At 39.3% G+C, this 16,775-nt stretch overlaps 1 long non-coding RNA gene across 1 annotated transcript in view; it reads left to right on the top strand.

Moving 5' to 3' along the window:
* The first annotated feature begins 9,436 nt into the window (after nucleotides 1-9,436).
* The window catches only part of LOC128786334 (uncharacterized), a 125,575-nt gene continuing 118,236 nt past the window's right edge, over nucleotides 9,437-16,775 (top strand). Inside the window, exon 1 of the long non-coding RNA XR_008430247.1 lies at nucleotides 9,437-9,545. This is a non-coding gene — a long non-coding RNA (uncharacterized LOC128786334). The remainder of the gene's footprint in view (nucleotides 9,546-16,775) is intronic.

The raw sequence follows: 16,775 nt of genomic DNA, 5'->3' as shown, positions 1-16,775 counted from the left end.
GAATTTTCTGACTCTTCCTGTCTGCTCTTGCTTTGCCAGTGAAAAGGTTTATTCCAGTTTATGCAGTTGAAACTGCAATTGCCTAATTGCCTAAATGACCAGGTGGACATCACCTAATTTATTTTAACCTTTCTTAGCTTTGCATAATTTCCTGCTACAGCACTTATTGCTGTTATAGTGTTAATATATGTCCTGTAAATAATAGATATTGGTTAGAGGTAGCTATTCTGGTAGTTAGTCTGAGTAGAATAAAGCATCTGTGGTTCCAGAAAAACAATGTGGTGTAGGGCAATACAAGTGCAGGAGTGGCCACAGAAATGTGGCCCAGGCACAGAGGCTTTGGGGCTCTGCACAGCCTGCCTGTTATCCACTTCTGAGAACTAAAGCTCAACAAAACTGGTTTCAGGAGTCACCAAGAGCACAAGCAGTGTCTGGCATATACAATATACACCATATAGGATTCACTTTAGAAGTAATTTGAAATTGCAAACTAAAGAAGAAAGACCTAAGTGTAGGATTTCTTGGAAAGCCATAGTAGGCCCAAACTTACAGTTGGTTGAGCTATCAACATCCCTCTTGTTATGGCAAAAGACTTGAGATGCTGAGTGTTCAAGTAATCTGACTATTGAAATAAAGAGGAAAAACAATGGCATACAGTGACTGGGTTGGGGTGGGAGGGGGGGGGAAGAGTTAATGAGTAAAAGATAACTTAAAATAAAGGGGTTTTTTGTAAATATTCAACCCAAGACATATGGAGACTGATTTATAACAGTGCTGAGCGCTCACATCTAAAAGCAAAATATGCTTGACCAATGTTGTATATATACAAAGTTCTCTAACAAACACTAAGGCTGCAGGGGTGATATTTTAAAAATATATTCAGGCATCAAAAATCATGCCTATAGGGATTTTCTCAGAAGACATGAGAAATTGCATCCCTAACACCCATGAGTCAGGGGTTAGCATATCCTTAGGATATCCTCAAATTAATTTGCTTACCTACACTTTAAAAATTTCAAAAAAATCTGTCTTCAAGTATGTGAAAGTTAGGAGCTTGAATTTATATTTTTGACAGGGCTGTCAGGAAAAAACATCAAATTAAAGGCTTTGAAACATTCAGAAAAAGAGTGGGAAAGCTATCAAAACATCTTAGCACCTGATCATGGGCAGGTTTACTCCACAGTAGAATGGATAATAGAGAAAAAACACACCTCAAGCTATAGCTTGAGCTAAAATCAAGGAATCAGGAAAATCAAGCCTGTGAAGGGAATTTTGAGGGACAGGATATGTCTTTTTCTTCTTTGTCTATTTTCTTCAGAACCTGTAAGTACAACCAAAAAAAATATGAACAAATGTATGATATCCTTAAGAAATTCTTCCAAATGTCACACAATTTTCTCAGCCAGAGTGACTTTAACACCTTGAGAGACTTATTGTCAGGTTTTCTGTCCTGATTCAGAACCTACTTAGGTGTATCAAACAGAAGTTTAAAAGGCAACCTGATCACAGTTCATAAGAACCCAGAGGAAAGGACTTCAGATATTTGAGACACTTTAATCTGACAACATCATAAAAAGATTCAGATTCTGGATAAGTTGAACATAGAAAAGTAAAAGTTAGGAAGAAGAGACAAATTTTAGGAAAAGAAGACATTTTAGGAAAAGAAGCAATTGATTATTGTTGCAGCTTGCCAAGGTAAGTGGAAAATTTATCATAAGTGAGTGTTTAATTCAAGATTGAATAACTTTCTGAAGGATGGGAGGCAAACAATAAATTTTGGTGCTAGATAGCAAAAAGGAAAAAAAACTTCCTGAGGGAGAATGTTTTCTGTCCTGTGTGTGCACACATCCAGGCTAAGTCCATGGAACCCAAGGCTGCCTTTCATGATGAACAAGAGATGGACACATACCACAGGAGGTACAGCATGCATTCACTGAACTCAGCATGGAGCACTTATCTTTTGGCCTTCCTGTGTGCCTTTTATTTGTTTTGGTGGTGGTTTTTTTTGTTTCGTTTTGTTTTTAATAATAAAAAAATTAATTACAGGTAATTATTATGAATCCTTTTTTTAACATTATATATTTACGCTGTTTCTTAATATGTATAAACTCAAACACTGTCCTAGACTTCTGTTCTATCATGAATTGAATAAAAAACTGATCAAAGATGAAGGAAAACTACTCTATAGTTTGAAAATTGTTTACATTCAAGAATATATAATGACATTCCTGTTTTTTGCTTCTGCTGATATTTGCTTACATTTACTTTCAGTGACTTTATTTCCAAATATATGAAGGTTTTAGATGTTCCAGAGACTATATTCTTTATCAAGGGTAATATAAATAATAAGAAGAGATTTTATAATGGATTTTTCTCTCCCAGAATGAAACATAAATATATTTATACGCATGTAGAAGTAATTAAGGTGAGCCACTAGTTTTGAAAGATTGTATTATTTTATATCAACCATAAATTTACATCTGAATTGTATGTTCCTAAAATTCAGTGAAGCTTAAAAGATAATTAGGAAACCTTGACAGAGACCAATATCACTCTGTATTGCACACTCCCTCGGGGATATATTAGTCAATTAAGAGTGGTCATAATTGAGATTGCAGCAAGGGAACAAAGGGAAAGAGGAGGTGGTATAGGAGTACCACTTCTCTTCCAAATCTATCAGTTAGTTTTGAAAGAGACATTTCCTTTCTCCACAGAGCTTGCCTCTCTTACATCCCTAGATTATCTCAACAGTAATTCTTCAAATTAATACTTTTCTTTTTTTTTTTAATATTCTGACTCCTCCTGAGGTTTGAGGTTAATAGTACCTCCTAGGTTTTTGGAACATGTTTCCTCAGGAGAGTGAATTAAGCTGGAATATTGACATCCAGTGTGACTGATCACGTTTTGAATGCACAAATGAAGTTCTGGAGTTTGTCAATGCTCAAAATACATTAATTACTGTATGGATTTTATTGAAGTAGATCTTGGTGGAAAAAAATTTAATTGCTGTCCAACTTGTTCTTCAATCTTACACACGCAAAAAAGTGGAACCTTTTCCAAATGTGCTTTCTTAAAAGTTTCAATCAATTATATGCAAGCAGATTATTTTCCCTATTGTTTCTCTAATGATTCATAACATATACAAGTGATATTATGTACTTAACTTCAAACAACATAATTCAAAATATTATCTTACTTTCTCCGTAAATTTGCAAGAAATATTTAAATGATAATTTACCATTATCTTCATGAAAGCCTTTGGCCTTATGTATACTTGAGGTGGAGGTTTCCTTAGCTCCAAGTGTTCTTTTTCACCACAACTCCTGCATCTCCTGTGGTCAGCACAAAGGCAGCCTTTCAAATCCCTCCGTGGGCTACTAACTTTGGCTTGTCTACGTACACAAACTTTTCACCGCTGCTTCCCACTCCATTGCATATTTTGCCAACATCAAAGGAATCTGAGGCTTTCCATATGTCCCAGCTGTCTAGCCCATGTGATTACAGGATTTGGAGCTGATGCATTGTTCCTATTCCTAGCTACTAGCTGGAACCATACTGATGGGCCAAGATCCTATTGTCCTAAATACTGTAGAAAGTGAGAACAAATGATGGGTTGTGATTCCAAGCACCTTAAAGTACTTCCAGACAAATGAGAGAAGCCAGAAATCTAAAAGAACAGTGCAAAAGGAAGAGTCAGGTCTATAATTAATCTTTAACAATTTGTAACTGATACTGAACTTAACAATTGTAACTGATACTGAAGAAAAGCACTGAGAATAGAGAATTAACTCTCACATGGGCAAGAAGACTTTTAAAGTTTAATTTGTCCCTTCAAGGACTCTGTAAAATGAGTTACTGTGGAGTTAAATGCTTGTACTTCTCTCTGTTTGTTTGGTCACATATACACATATCAGCCTTTTCTAGTGGAAAATGTCCCTGCCCAGCACAGGGAGGGTTGCAACCGATCTGAAAGGTCCCTCCCAGCCCAAACCATTCCATAATTAACTTCATGTTTTAAGTAGAAAACATGTCCATTTTTCTAACAGTAGGCTCTGCCCAACCAGACTGGGCTCTCACATGAAAAGGCTGTATTTCTATTCCCCTCAGTGTTAGCAGTAAAAATGGCCAGACCAGCTGGGTCCTTATTTTCTTCCAGTAATGCACTCAATAACAGTTTCTATATTCTGCTGCCAGTTCCAGCTTGAAATTCAGCTATGCCTACATTGCAGACTTCTGTGGGCATAGCCCTGTGATCCACTGATATGAAAATGTTTTACAGAAGCTCCTGTTAGCTCCTGTTAGACAGAGGCATACTTACATCTAAAAAAGAAAAGCTAAACAAAAAAACCCACAAAAAAACAGAGCTTTTAGCTGTTAAGTTTGTTCAGCTGCTTAGCTTGTTTAATTCAGAGGTGATCAAATAAAGTATGCAATGCATAACTTTCACAAAAGAAGCTGCATCCTTATTTAGAAAGAGTTACTACTATGGCACATTACTGTAGGAATAACTTTAAATCATTCCTAGTGAAGATGTGGCCCTTAATGAACAATTCAGTTGATGATACACAGAACATACAGAGTTTGCAGCGTCGTTGTATTGACTTGGTAGCACTGGGTAATTTTCAAAGAAATTGGTAGATTCTTTGTTTCCAGAACCACCAGATTTAACACTGAACTAACGTAGAAACAAATCTGTTGAAGTTTTTGTGCTCCCTTTTTCCTGTATTAAGCTTCCATTTCGTGTACCACTACTGAAATATATATATATGAAGTATCAACAATATAATACTGGTGCACAAGATAAGAGTCAAGGCAGGAAAGAGGCAGGAGTAATCTATAATTAGATTTTCCTCAGTGCATCCATCTTCATTTATCCAAGAGGCCAAAGTCATTATTATTTACTCAAGAATCTCCTTGGAGAGTAGAACTGTAAAGATTTACTGCATATTATGAGAATCTGTAAGTACATTGAAGTTCCTTAGTTCAATTATTTGTCCCTTTTGCACTTGATTAAAATGGAATGAAAGTTATACCAGTTGTATACCATATGTTTGGTTTCTGATTCTATCTTCCCTCTCCTAAGTTGTTCTTGTAACAGAAAAGGGGTAACTGTATTTCAGTTCTTCTCTCACACTTATTTCACCAGCTGATATAAGCTTGCCTGTAAAGTTCTTTGTGTTTGGTAAGAGAAGAGGACCAATTTTTTTTAAGAAATTCATGACAGAAAGTCTTAACGGTACCCCAGACCATTCTGGAATCATGAATGAAGTCCTTGCTTTGTCTTGGCCTGTTAGAGCAAAACCACTTTTTCAGGATCAGTCTTATGAGTCATAGTGCAGAGGCATTTAATTTTAAATTTTAAATCTGATTATCCTGTATAATGTGGAACTGCTGCTTAGCAAACAGCTTTACTTAACAAAAATGGTCAAATACACAAAGAAATGCCAAACCCAAGCCCAAACCCAAACCCAAACCCCAAAGCACCCTATTTCCCAAGAGATTACTTTATCTTTGTTTATCCTTGAAAAAACTTATAGGGAAAACAAAATTTTCTGTGAATAAAACAAAGCAGTAATATAACCTATTATCTACCTTTCCATATAGAAAATATTTTAATAAATGATTTATTTTATTTTCTCTAAAATAAAGACATTAACAGACAGTATAAATGTGCCTAAAAAGAGAGACTTAAACCACTCAGCTATCAGTGTTCTGAAAGCATACAGTTCTTTCTCAGATTCAAATATTAACAGTATTTTGTGTTATTTGTTAAACTTAAACCCAAAGCCTCAGCCTGGGTTCAGTTCTCACTGTACAACACAGTCCTGGTCCCAATCTAGAATCCTACTCCTTGTGCACAACTTTGCATACTGCATCAAGAACCTGTGCTCATCAAGGTCATTAAGGCTGAGTGCATAGCTCCAGGTACTGGCATTAGGCAATCCAGCTACAGAAACAGGACCAAGTCTAAGGCAAGCTATAACTAATGAATGTCAGGAACAGCAAGCCAAAGGATGATAGATTTTTAAATGATGCACTTAACCCCCAAGCCAACAATCAATTACAAATAGTTAAATGCACACGGGACTCCCACAAGCATGGGTTCTGGGTCCTTTAAAATAAATGTGGGCAAAAAGAGTCCTATCCTTGCAAACACTGATGGGATTAACTTTATGGAAACAACACCAGTGAAGAGCACACATTTATGTACAGCATGTAAGAATTTCAGTAAGCTCTTAAATATTTCTTCTTTAAAATCATCTCATATAAATATTCATATCATGTTAGATACAAAATAAATATTTTTCTTTTTTTCCATGATTTTGATATATATCTACTTTTGCAGTTGGGAAATTGATTGGGAGCGGAATTGTTTCTTTTGTTTTATTTTTGTAATACTGTTCTGTTTCTTTTGACGCTGACAGTATTGTGCTTTTTTACTTTTAAAATATCTATTAATATCCACATTTTCCATTATGTGGATAAAACCTATTACTGTGCTCTCAGAAAATATTTTGGAACCTTCAGACAGAAGACAACATAAGCTGCATTTCCAGTCTAAGGTGGCAAGCTCAGCAGCCAGCGTTTGCAAAGGCAATTTATATAGCAACAGTATAATCACAAAGGGCTTACATTTTATCTTCAATGAGAAAAAAAATATTTACTGCAATTACAAAGATTTTATACAAGAGATGAAACCTCGTATCTAGAATAAACCAGTTCACTACAATGACTTTGAAATGTAAAGGTTAATATTTGTATTCTTCATAAGCTAAATTCTGCTATAATTTAAAGACATCTAAGTCACTGTACATAAACACAAATCCTTGCAGAAATATATAAAGAGCATGCAAAAATCTGAAGTAAGCCCTGTAATTTCCTGAAGAACTGACCAATTGTCAACAAAATAATTTTGGTGAAAAAAAAAAAATCTGCGGGCATAAACAAGCTTGCTTTAATGCAAGCTAAATTTGTAGTCAAAGATAGGAGAGCTAAAGCCATTCATCTGACGAAAGACAGGACCTCAACGGTTCATTTCCTATTCTGAATCTCAGTGAAAAAAATGTTTACACTCAGTTTCTCATTTCTCAGGAATTACTCTAACTACCAGACTACTATTGTATTGTCACTACTGAAGTCATTTATCAGCAACTAGAGAGCAAGTGAGAAACAAGAAAAAAAATTAACTATATTAAAAACTACATGAAATATACTAAACTCCTATCTTAACTATATTAAAGAATATAAGCCCTTTTTCTTTGCCTCTCAGGCTAGATAAGATGATGTCATTATCTATACAGAGCCCAAATCTTTCCCACTGCTCTATTTACCTTCTCTGACTACTTCCATTGCTCTTAATAGCCTAGATCCTCTGCTGCAGAAGGCAAGGGGAGGGGGGGTGGGGACAGGCAAACACAGGCAAAATAGTACAAATCTGCAAGTTGGAATGGTGATTAGTTCTAATCCCAGGACTGAGACCAGACAAGAAAAAAAGCACTGAAAGATTAATTTGTTGAGTTTCTTCGCAGGCTGCAGTGGTTCAAAATGAAACATTAAGTTCTTCTACTGACTTTAGTGATGCCCAAGCCGGACCTGTACTTCCCCTTCCCTTTCATTTTTGTGTTTGGTAGCTTGGTTGAGCCTACAGCAACACAAGACATCCTCTAGCCAGGGGCTGTAACCTGCCTTCTAGTATATATTTTTTGCCAACAGCTGCAGGGAAACAGAGACAGGTGCCTGACCTTCTCTCAATGATCCTATGAAAAGTTGCATATTCTAGTACCTTTTCTGTTCCCTGGGAGTAATTTTTCTTGTTCCCAGGGAGTTCTCACTAGAATAGCTGCACTCAAAAATATCTTCACGCCAACAGCAAGCTCATGGGGGTTTAAACCAATTCCCACCATGGTTATAGAAATATTTGTATTGTCTACAGTGAATTTTGGGTCAGGCCTCTCTTTCTGAATTAACCTGCTAGAAGACCAGACCTACTCTTTAAGTGACTCTAGCCCTTACAGCAAATCAGCAGTTTGTGGAGCTACGTGGAAATCTACCCAATCTCTTTCTTTCCTGGCTTCACAAGTGGGAGCTGTTGATACCTGCACAGCTCCTGGTACAAGGCAGAGCAGAAGAGCACAGTAAGTTAATCCACAAGCCATTCAGAAACGTCTAGGACAGAGACAGTGACACCAGGGAATCATATGTCTGCACTGAACATCGAGTAAATTGTTTACTTGGAGGGTTGATGAGAAACGTGCAAATGAACCTCTGAAGCAACTACTTGTCAGGTAAGGATACTAATGTGCTCTAATAAAAAACAGTGTGTTCTCATCATTGCAGCATCTTTTCCCCAAAATGTACTTGCAGCAGTTTATCAACATTATATAATGCAGGGAGGGTTCAGGACAAGGATAGAGTTGATAGCCAGCTTTTGGTGTGCTTGTTTTTTTTTTGACTCACTTGATTCATAGGTCTCATCTTTACACATTGTACTTTGAACTGTTTTTTCTTTTATTTTTAATGATCAGTATTATTCTTGATCCTAAATAAACATCCAAGAAATCCTTTAGGTTTCAAGAGCAGGCTTGAAAGACTGCTTTTAAGAACCAATCTAGTGTATGGTTTGTTTCTCATTCAGTCAATGATTATTGCTTTCTATGTTTTCCTCTTGTTTACCCCCTTTTTCCCTACCACAGAAGAACCGGTTTTTTCCTCCTGCCGTGTGGGGAAAAAAAAAAAAAAAAAACAAAACCAAAAAACCAACAGAGCAGAAGAAAGGAGAGCAGGATAGGAAAGCTCTAGCAGCGCCTTTTCTTTAGGGGTTGTGGCGGGAGTGAGGGAGCGAGGCGGGGGACCTCCTGTCCTTCAGAGGAGCAGGTCGCCCTTCCCAGGGGCAGGGACGCAGGGGGAAAAGGGAAGGGGGAGTCGGGTGAGTGCCCCGCGGGGGCAGCATCCCGCCTGCCGTGGCCCCGAGGAGCTCCGGGGACACCCTGCGGCGGAGAGGGCGGGGAGGGTACCGCGGAGGGACGGCGGCTCCGCGGCCGGGGAAGCGGCGGGGCTGAAGAATGGCGGGATGGACGGATGGATGAGGGATGAGGGGTGACGGGTGGAGCGATGGAGGGGTGAAGGACGGATGGATGGGAGGATGCAGGGATGAGGAATGGAGAGAGGAGGGGTAGAAAAATGAGAAAATAAAGGCTGAGGGACGGAGGGATGGAAGCGCCGAAGGACAGGGGGCTGCTAGAGCGAGCGCCCGAGCTTCCCAGCTTCTCCCCCTGCGCTGCGCGCCCCCGCGCCTCTCCCGGTCCCCCCCCTCCCCGCTCCGCCGCTGCGCGTGCCCGCGCCCGGGGCTGACTCTCCCTCGCATCCTCCTCCGGCGGCGGCGACGGCGGCAGCGCCGGGGATGGGCAGCGAGAGCGCGCCCAGGAGCAGCCCGGGCCCCGCCGCTCGCCCCTGCTCCCGCGCCCGCTGCTGCTCCTGCCCCGCAGCCCCCCGCGCACCGGGGGCAGCGCCGCCGCCGCGCCATCCGCAGCCCCCGCCTCGGACGGGTGAGTGACCGGGCCCTGCGCCCTCGCCCCGAAAAGCACCTGCCCTGCATCCCCCCCATTCCCGCGCCTCCCGAGCCGGGGTGGCCCCGGGGATGAGTGCCGGGGGAGCGGGGGGGCCGCTGGGAGGCTCCGCGCTCCCCCCCCCCCGCCCCCGCCCCGGGGGAACGGAGGGTCCCGGCCCGCGCCCCCTCGGCCCTGCGGAAGGTCCGCGGGGCAGCGGGGATGTCTCCGCGGCTCCGCCGGGATGTGAGCAACGGGGCTCCCGCCCTGCTGCCCCTCCCGGGCACCGCTGCCCGTTCCCACGGGGGTCTCCCACAGGCGTACGCGGACACCCCGGCAGCGCCGCTCCCCAGCCGGGGCCGCGAGACCCCCGAGCCCCCCGAGCCCGCACCCCCGGGCGCCCGGGGCGGCTCGGAGAGGGGGCAGCGCCTTAACTTTTGCAAAGGACACTTTGGAGGTGGGGAGGGAAGAACCAGCTCAGCAGAATTGGCGGCTTCCCCGGAGTCGCCCCGGAGGGAGGTGGCGGAGGGTCCCGGTCCCCCTCCCGGAGCCGCCGGGTGACGCCAAGCGCGGCCCTTCCCGCGGGGCCCGGGGGGCGGCTTCGGGCAGGGCTCAGCGCTCAATGGACTTTTCTAACACTCCCTCCACCGGCATAATTAAATAAATAAAGTGACGGGGGGCTGGGGGGGGCTAGAAGTCTCTGCTCGCTCTTCTTTCGCTGCCCAGAGCCGCGAGTGCAAACGACGGGATGCTGTCTCTGAAAAGGGATTTCTGGTTTTTATGTGTCATGATGCACACGGCTGGTGGTACACTAGTATAGTAACTATCTGTATCCCAGTAGTTCCCTGTCGAAGGGTTGTTATGGCAGCAACGGTCCCCGCTTCTTTTATTTTTTTTTTTTATCTCTGGCACAGGTTAATGTTAAAGACCTGGAAACTGCCTTAATTAAAAAGAAAAAAAAAAAAAAAAAAAAAAAAAAAAAAAGGACAAAAAAGATAAATAAAGCATCCTCACGCCTCTTTGCCAAATACACAAGTACAAATACAAGATTCACACTCAATCTTCACTCCCTTCTCCAGAAGCTGGTGCTGTGATAAAGCTAATGACTGGAGAGGCTGGAGCAAAATGTCTTTCCCCCCACACCTAATTCCTGCTTTTTGCTAAATTTTGTTGGAATTTTAGCTTGATTGTGGCTTGGGCTTTTTCATGTGTTTCACTGACACTTTTTCATAGTGTTGTTTCTTACTTGCAGAGAATCTCTTTAGTCCTGTCTTACACTGGGTAAATGGATTCAACTGCTCTTACATATAAGTAAAGCACATCATTTGCAAAATCTTGTAATTCTGTAGATTTTGTTTTTCTGTACAAGTCACAGGATGATAGTTTTCTCCTTGTAATGCAGAGAGGAATCTCTATGAGACTCATCTGAATGGTTTCAGCACATCTTACCTGCCACAGCTGGTGGCAGTCTGAAACAATAAGATTTAAAGGTTATTATGGAAATAAGTTTCTCTATCACCTTTAATGGTCAGCCTATTCTCAGCCAAAACACATATAGTTCTAAGGGAAACACTCTGATTCTGATTTCAGTTTAGTCAGTTTTTTGGACACAGTGTTTAAACCCTGAAACCATTGAGGAGGATGGATGTTAAAACTCATAAAATTGGTAGCGGGCTGTACTACTTTGACATTTTTACTCTGCACTTTTGTAGATACCATTTGTTGTCTTCGACCAGAGTTTGCTTGGGTTGAGATTGAGCAGTAAATGATAAGGACAGAGGATTTTTGTCCTGGCAGCTCCTGCATTTTTATTTCCATCAGAATATTTGAAGACTGATATTGATATTGCAGAATGAAATGTTATTGAATTGTGATATCTTGTTTCCAATTGTACATTTTGAAATGTTTGGCTTATCAGTAGGAAAGCAACACAAACGTGTAAATGTTGATTTAAGTTTGAAAAAATGCTGTCCCAGGGTGATTCATGTCTAGAAACAGGCTAGATTCAGGTTAAATAAGTGAACTAAAATAATGTAGTGTAACTGATCCAGAAATAATTTTCACTGCTTATAATGAAAGCAGGTACTCTTATCTTCAAGTTGGAATTTAGAGATGCTGGAAGAGCGATGAAGAACAGCAAAATACATATATTTAATGACAGACGGAACTCTTGAATAAACATCAAGTATTTCTGAGGGAATGCAAGCCTATTTTGTCGTATAACTTTCGTCATGATTCTCATCCCAGCTAAATCACTATGATATTCTCCCCAGGCACTGCTGTGAGCAGAATCAAAGACAACCCTGCTATCCATTTTTGAGGAATGGGGACATGAAAAGATCATTTGTATTTTCCCCATTATCATAGCTGGAAGGGTTTATTTTGTATCTCGTATAGAATATTCCACACTTTACCCTCCTAAGAAGTAGTCAGGCCTACAGTTCTTACCTGCCCAGACAGCTCAGCTGAGATAATTCTTGTGAGAAAGAATAATACATGTTTTGCTAGAGGCAGCTTTATTGTGACCAAATAATAGTCATGTTTACTGGAAAAAGGTTTGACTTTGTATGATATTTTCATATCTGATGCCACTAAAATTTCATATTAGGCAGTAGGAATAACACATTTCTTAAAATGGCATCATTTGCTTTAAGGTTCTAATACGAAAGGACTAGATTAATTTAATCAAGATGGAGGGTAGATGTTTCTATCTTTAGTGATTAAAAATATCCTTAGAGATGTAAAAATAACCTTAAGTCGTAATGAAGAAAAGACAAATTTGGACACTCTGAAAAGGGTTACAAATAAAGTTATTTGATACAAATGATCCAACAGATTGCACTTATTTAACACTAGACAGTAGTAAAATGGAACAAAAAAAGAAATCTGGCAAAAATAAGACATCATGAGAAAAGCACAGTATAAACCCTGAAAGAGTTGCAAAAATTGCCCAAGAGACTCCAATGGTAACTGTTTTGCTCCCTTATGGGAGTCCAATGGAAAAAGCCCCATTGACTTCAGTAAACATTAATACCATGAGTGTATGGTAAGAGAAGAGATGGGTAATTCAACTAAGTACCACAAGAATTCAGACTGATAGTTACTGAAATCAGATTAGAAATGTATGGGCTTTCTTCAGTTGGAAGGAAGTCCTGACTTTACTGAAAATGAATTGGAGGTTGCTACCTATTTCTCAGGGCCAAAATGTCAACCTGAGAATAATATTTCAAGTAACTTTAAAAAAAAAAAGTGGCACGTTATATTTAATCTGGTTTTAATTTGTATCATATTCTATTAAAATGATGTTACCTTTGCCAAGCTCAAGTAATTAATTAGTTATTTGTAACCATTTTCCCCTTCCTTTTACATTTTTTTAAATGCCAGTTTTTCAGAAATGGCAAGAAATACAAAACAGTCTTCCTGCAAGACTGCACTTATAAGCTGAATAATTCAAAGCCTGTACTGTCATAGTGCAATCAAATTTTTAATATGATGCTGTCAAAGTCATAAAAAAAGAAAATCAAATGTGACATCATAGAAGACAATGTATATAGCTGACATGACATCCAAATGTTTTAATTTCCCCACATTATATTTAGTAGTTAATGAAGATAGATTTTCTTTCTTCCCTCTGAGGAAACTCCTAATACAAGATATTAAATGTTCAGAAAAAAACCCTACTTTATTTTCATAAAAACATATGTAAGTTTTGTGAAGATAAGTCCTGAGCATAAAGGAGATGCAATCATTTAAGAGACAATGTAAAACCTTCACTGGGTTGAGATAATTTGTGGATGATGAGAAAAAAATTATTGTCAGACAAATTTTCTAGAATATGGTATGTATTATCTCAATAAAGGACATTTTATTAGCTGTTCATAACAATCGATGAACCTCTGTCTAAAGAAAGAGACGAAGTCACCCTTGCCCTCAAAAAATATTGTAATTTCTTTCTGCAGAACTAAACATTTTTCTGCTGTTTTTCTCCCCAAATTAAGTATAACTAATGACAATTGAAAGTACAAAGTACCAGATTACCAGAAATGGAAAATGAAACTGTTTTCACCCAGCCTTTGTGGAGCACAGGAAGCAACAGAACTGTGTGGTTCAGTTTGGTTTCACTGGCTTCTTGACATGGAGAAAACATTTGCCCACTGAGATCTTCCAGGTGGCTAAGGACCAATTTGCTCCAAGTGATCAGTGTACTGAGGAAATTTGTCTGGAATGGGATTTTAGTTGATAACCTCAGCCCTGGTTGTGACTCCATGGGGACCCGACTGGATCCTGCAAGGAGCTCAGCATCAGTGCTTTCAGAAGTGCCAAGTGCCTGCTCAGGATCCTCGAAAAAATGGAGTGAAATACCTGTTCATTTCTCACAGGCCACAAACCAGCTTTCAAATCTCAATGATTTTCCATCACTACTGCATGTTGGCTGTATTTGAATCAGTGAACTAGAGGTGAAAGGCTCAAAAAATGTGATTACCAGTCCCATGAGACATTTAGTTCTCCAAAGATAGCTTATTGGAAATGCTTATTTGTATTTGTATTTCAGAAACTGGGGTAGAGAGAAATGAATTAACAGCACACAAATATTTTTATTTTGTTTTAAAAAGTGCTTTCTCTGTTTTTTTTTTTTTTGTTGCTGTTTTCTTTTTTTGTTTGTTTGTTTGGGTTTTTTTGTTTGTTTTTTTTTTTTATTATTTTTTTTTTATTTTGTAGAGAGACTGTAAATACCAGATATTTGATTCTGGAATACATATATAATCTGTGAGAAAACAGCCCCATAGATTTTTATTTCTTTACCAAGTAATGCTGCATTTTTGATCTGACTGTAGAAAATTATTTAACCATACACTCCCATACATGGCTAAATTGAAACATTCTAATACTAATGTTTGTAGTTCTGGGTTTTCCCCCCATATCTGCCACTAAAAGATCAAATAAATACTTCAATGTAAAAAAAGTGTAGACTAAATAAAAAAACATATTTTATTTATCATGGATCTTTATGTAAAATGGCTTATTTTGTCTAATTTAAGCCTAGTACTCTTTTGGGGAAAAAATCAGCTTAAAACGATTGTAATCATTTTATGCTACAGTCCAAACCTACTATGTAAATAATGCTACTGAATTAAGGAAAGCCACCAACACTGAAAATGAATATTTAATTAATAATCCATCTGTTCAAAGATCTCTTGTCTTTTCTACAGATGTCTTCTTCCTCTTAGTTTATCCAGGAGAGCTACTACAGGGATTTCAAACTGAGAAAATATGCAAGAGCTGAATTTGCAGGAAAGCCTCTTTTCCCATTCCAGTGTTAGAACAGAGGTGAGAGGCAGGGATCCATAAGGTCCAAGCTTTGAAGGTTAGCTTTGTCACAATGACATAAAACATATGCTTCCTTCAAAATTATTTTTCTCATTGAGGCAATGAGTCTGGGCTTTTTTTAAATATGGAATATTGGCGGAGGAGGGAATTTGTATTTATCAAGAGCCTTTATTTTTAAAATTAAGCAGTATTAACTCCCTATATATTCAAAGACTTTCTTCAAATGAGTCACCACATCTTGTGAAGTCAGGTTCCAGCAGCAGTACCCAGAGCAGGTTACTAACCAAGGACAGATGGACACAGGTGGCAAGGAGACCATGCCAGACACCACGGGGTGAAGCAGGCTCACAAAGCAACAAAACCAGTTTTCTCTGTTTATCAGCATGATATTTCAAATTTCAAATCTCTCCTTCTGAAATAAAAGACACAGATTTAGAAGTCCTCAAAAACCAGTTTATTCACACAAACATTTTGGATAGAATAAAAGGTATTGTATGAATATTGTAAAGCACATACAAGCATATCAGAGACAATTTAAATATTTCTAAAATCTTCTTTTTTTTCTTTCAAATTAAAACCAGCAAAGTTATTTCAGTTTGGGGAAACAAAATGAATGGATCTCATATTCTGACAAGATAGGATTTCAGCAAAGTTTCTTCCATGGCTTAAACTAGAAAAGAAACACCTTCCTTAAAATTAGGGTTGTGGTGAATGAAGGCATCAATCTGAAAATTATTTGTGTAGATGCAGAGCACAGAGAGTGTGTGTATTCCAAAAAATTAACTGATTGTGTACATCAAGTTACTCATGTGGCAAGTATTTTGAGTTTATCAGAACTGAGTCTTTGGCAAAGCAGTGAGATTCTTGTCTTAGAGGGAGAGGATAGAACTTTTGGTAGAAATTGATCTGGAATTCTCCATCAAGATTATTTTTCAATGGAAATAGTTCATGCTTTAAAATTAGAATTGGCATTAGTGAGGGTCAGTAATAGAAGAGCACTAATTTATCTTGAAAAACAGAAAAACATAAAGTTTTGCAATTTAGAGTTTGAAATGGTAAATATTTTATAGCCACTACTGCTGAGTATTGCATTTAAATGGAATGAGAGGACACCCAACTACACTTAAAGCAATCAAATTATTGCCTATATGTTATGCTTGGAATAAAATTTATCAGCCAAGGCTATCAACCTAGCCTATACTGATTTTATGATTTATTTAAACTGACAATAAAAGATTTTCACAAACTAGCTGCTTAAGACTGTTGTTCAGCAGTTCTAAATACCCATGGTTTAAAGGCCAATGTTTAAGCATAATGAAGTAAGATTGCTCTGACACAAATGGTAATTAGTTTCTTGCAACTACCAGACTTAAAAAAGAGTTTTTAAGCAACCTCATTTAGATGAATGGAGAAAGAAAATGCAGTAGTATCCAACAAATGGCTTTTTGGGAACATAACAAGCTTACTAATTCCAGAACTTGCAATAATTAAGAGACTTTCCAGTGAGAATGTTTGCCACAAGCAACATTCACCTCAACCAGCTACACCGAGACAGCTGATGTCCTACGTTCAGTATTAGGACTGGTATCAGAGCTGGAAAGAAGAAGCTCAGGGAAGGGATTGAGCTTCACTGCTTGGATGGTCTCCATGGCTTCCCTACAGATGCTTACCAGCCACCCTTTCTGGGCAGCATGCCTGGTGAGCAAAGGAAGGACCAGCTGCCTCCCCAGCAGAGCTTCCTGGGGAACACAGACAAAATTTCCAATTATTTGACCTCGCTGAGCCTCAGTACTGTGTGCATAGCTTCCTGACCTGCTGGACCTCTAGCATTGGCCTGCATGCCCACCTGCCACAAACTAACAGTATTTGGGATTCAAACTAAAGAATATTTAGGGAGAAAGC

The sequence above is a fragment of the Vidua chalybeata genome, chromosome 3 (genome assembly GCF_026979565.1).
Source record: "Vidua chalybeata isolate OUT-0048 chromosome 3, bVidCha1 merged haplotype, whole genome shotgun sequence".
Lineage (NCBI taxonomy): Eukaryota > Metazoa > Chordata > Aves > Passeriformes > Viduidae > Vidua > Vidua chalybeata.
Note: the sequence above shows the minus strand (reverse complement) of the source record. Positions and strands in the feature narration are given on the sequence as shown.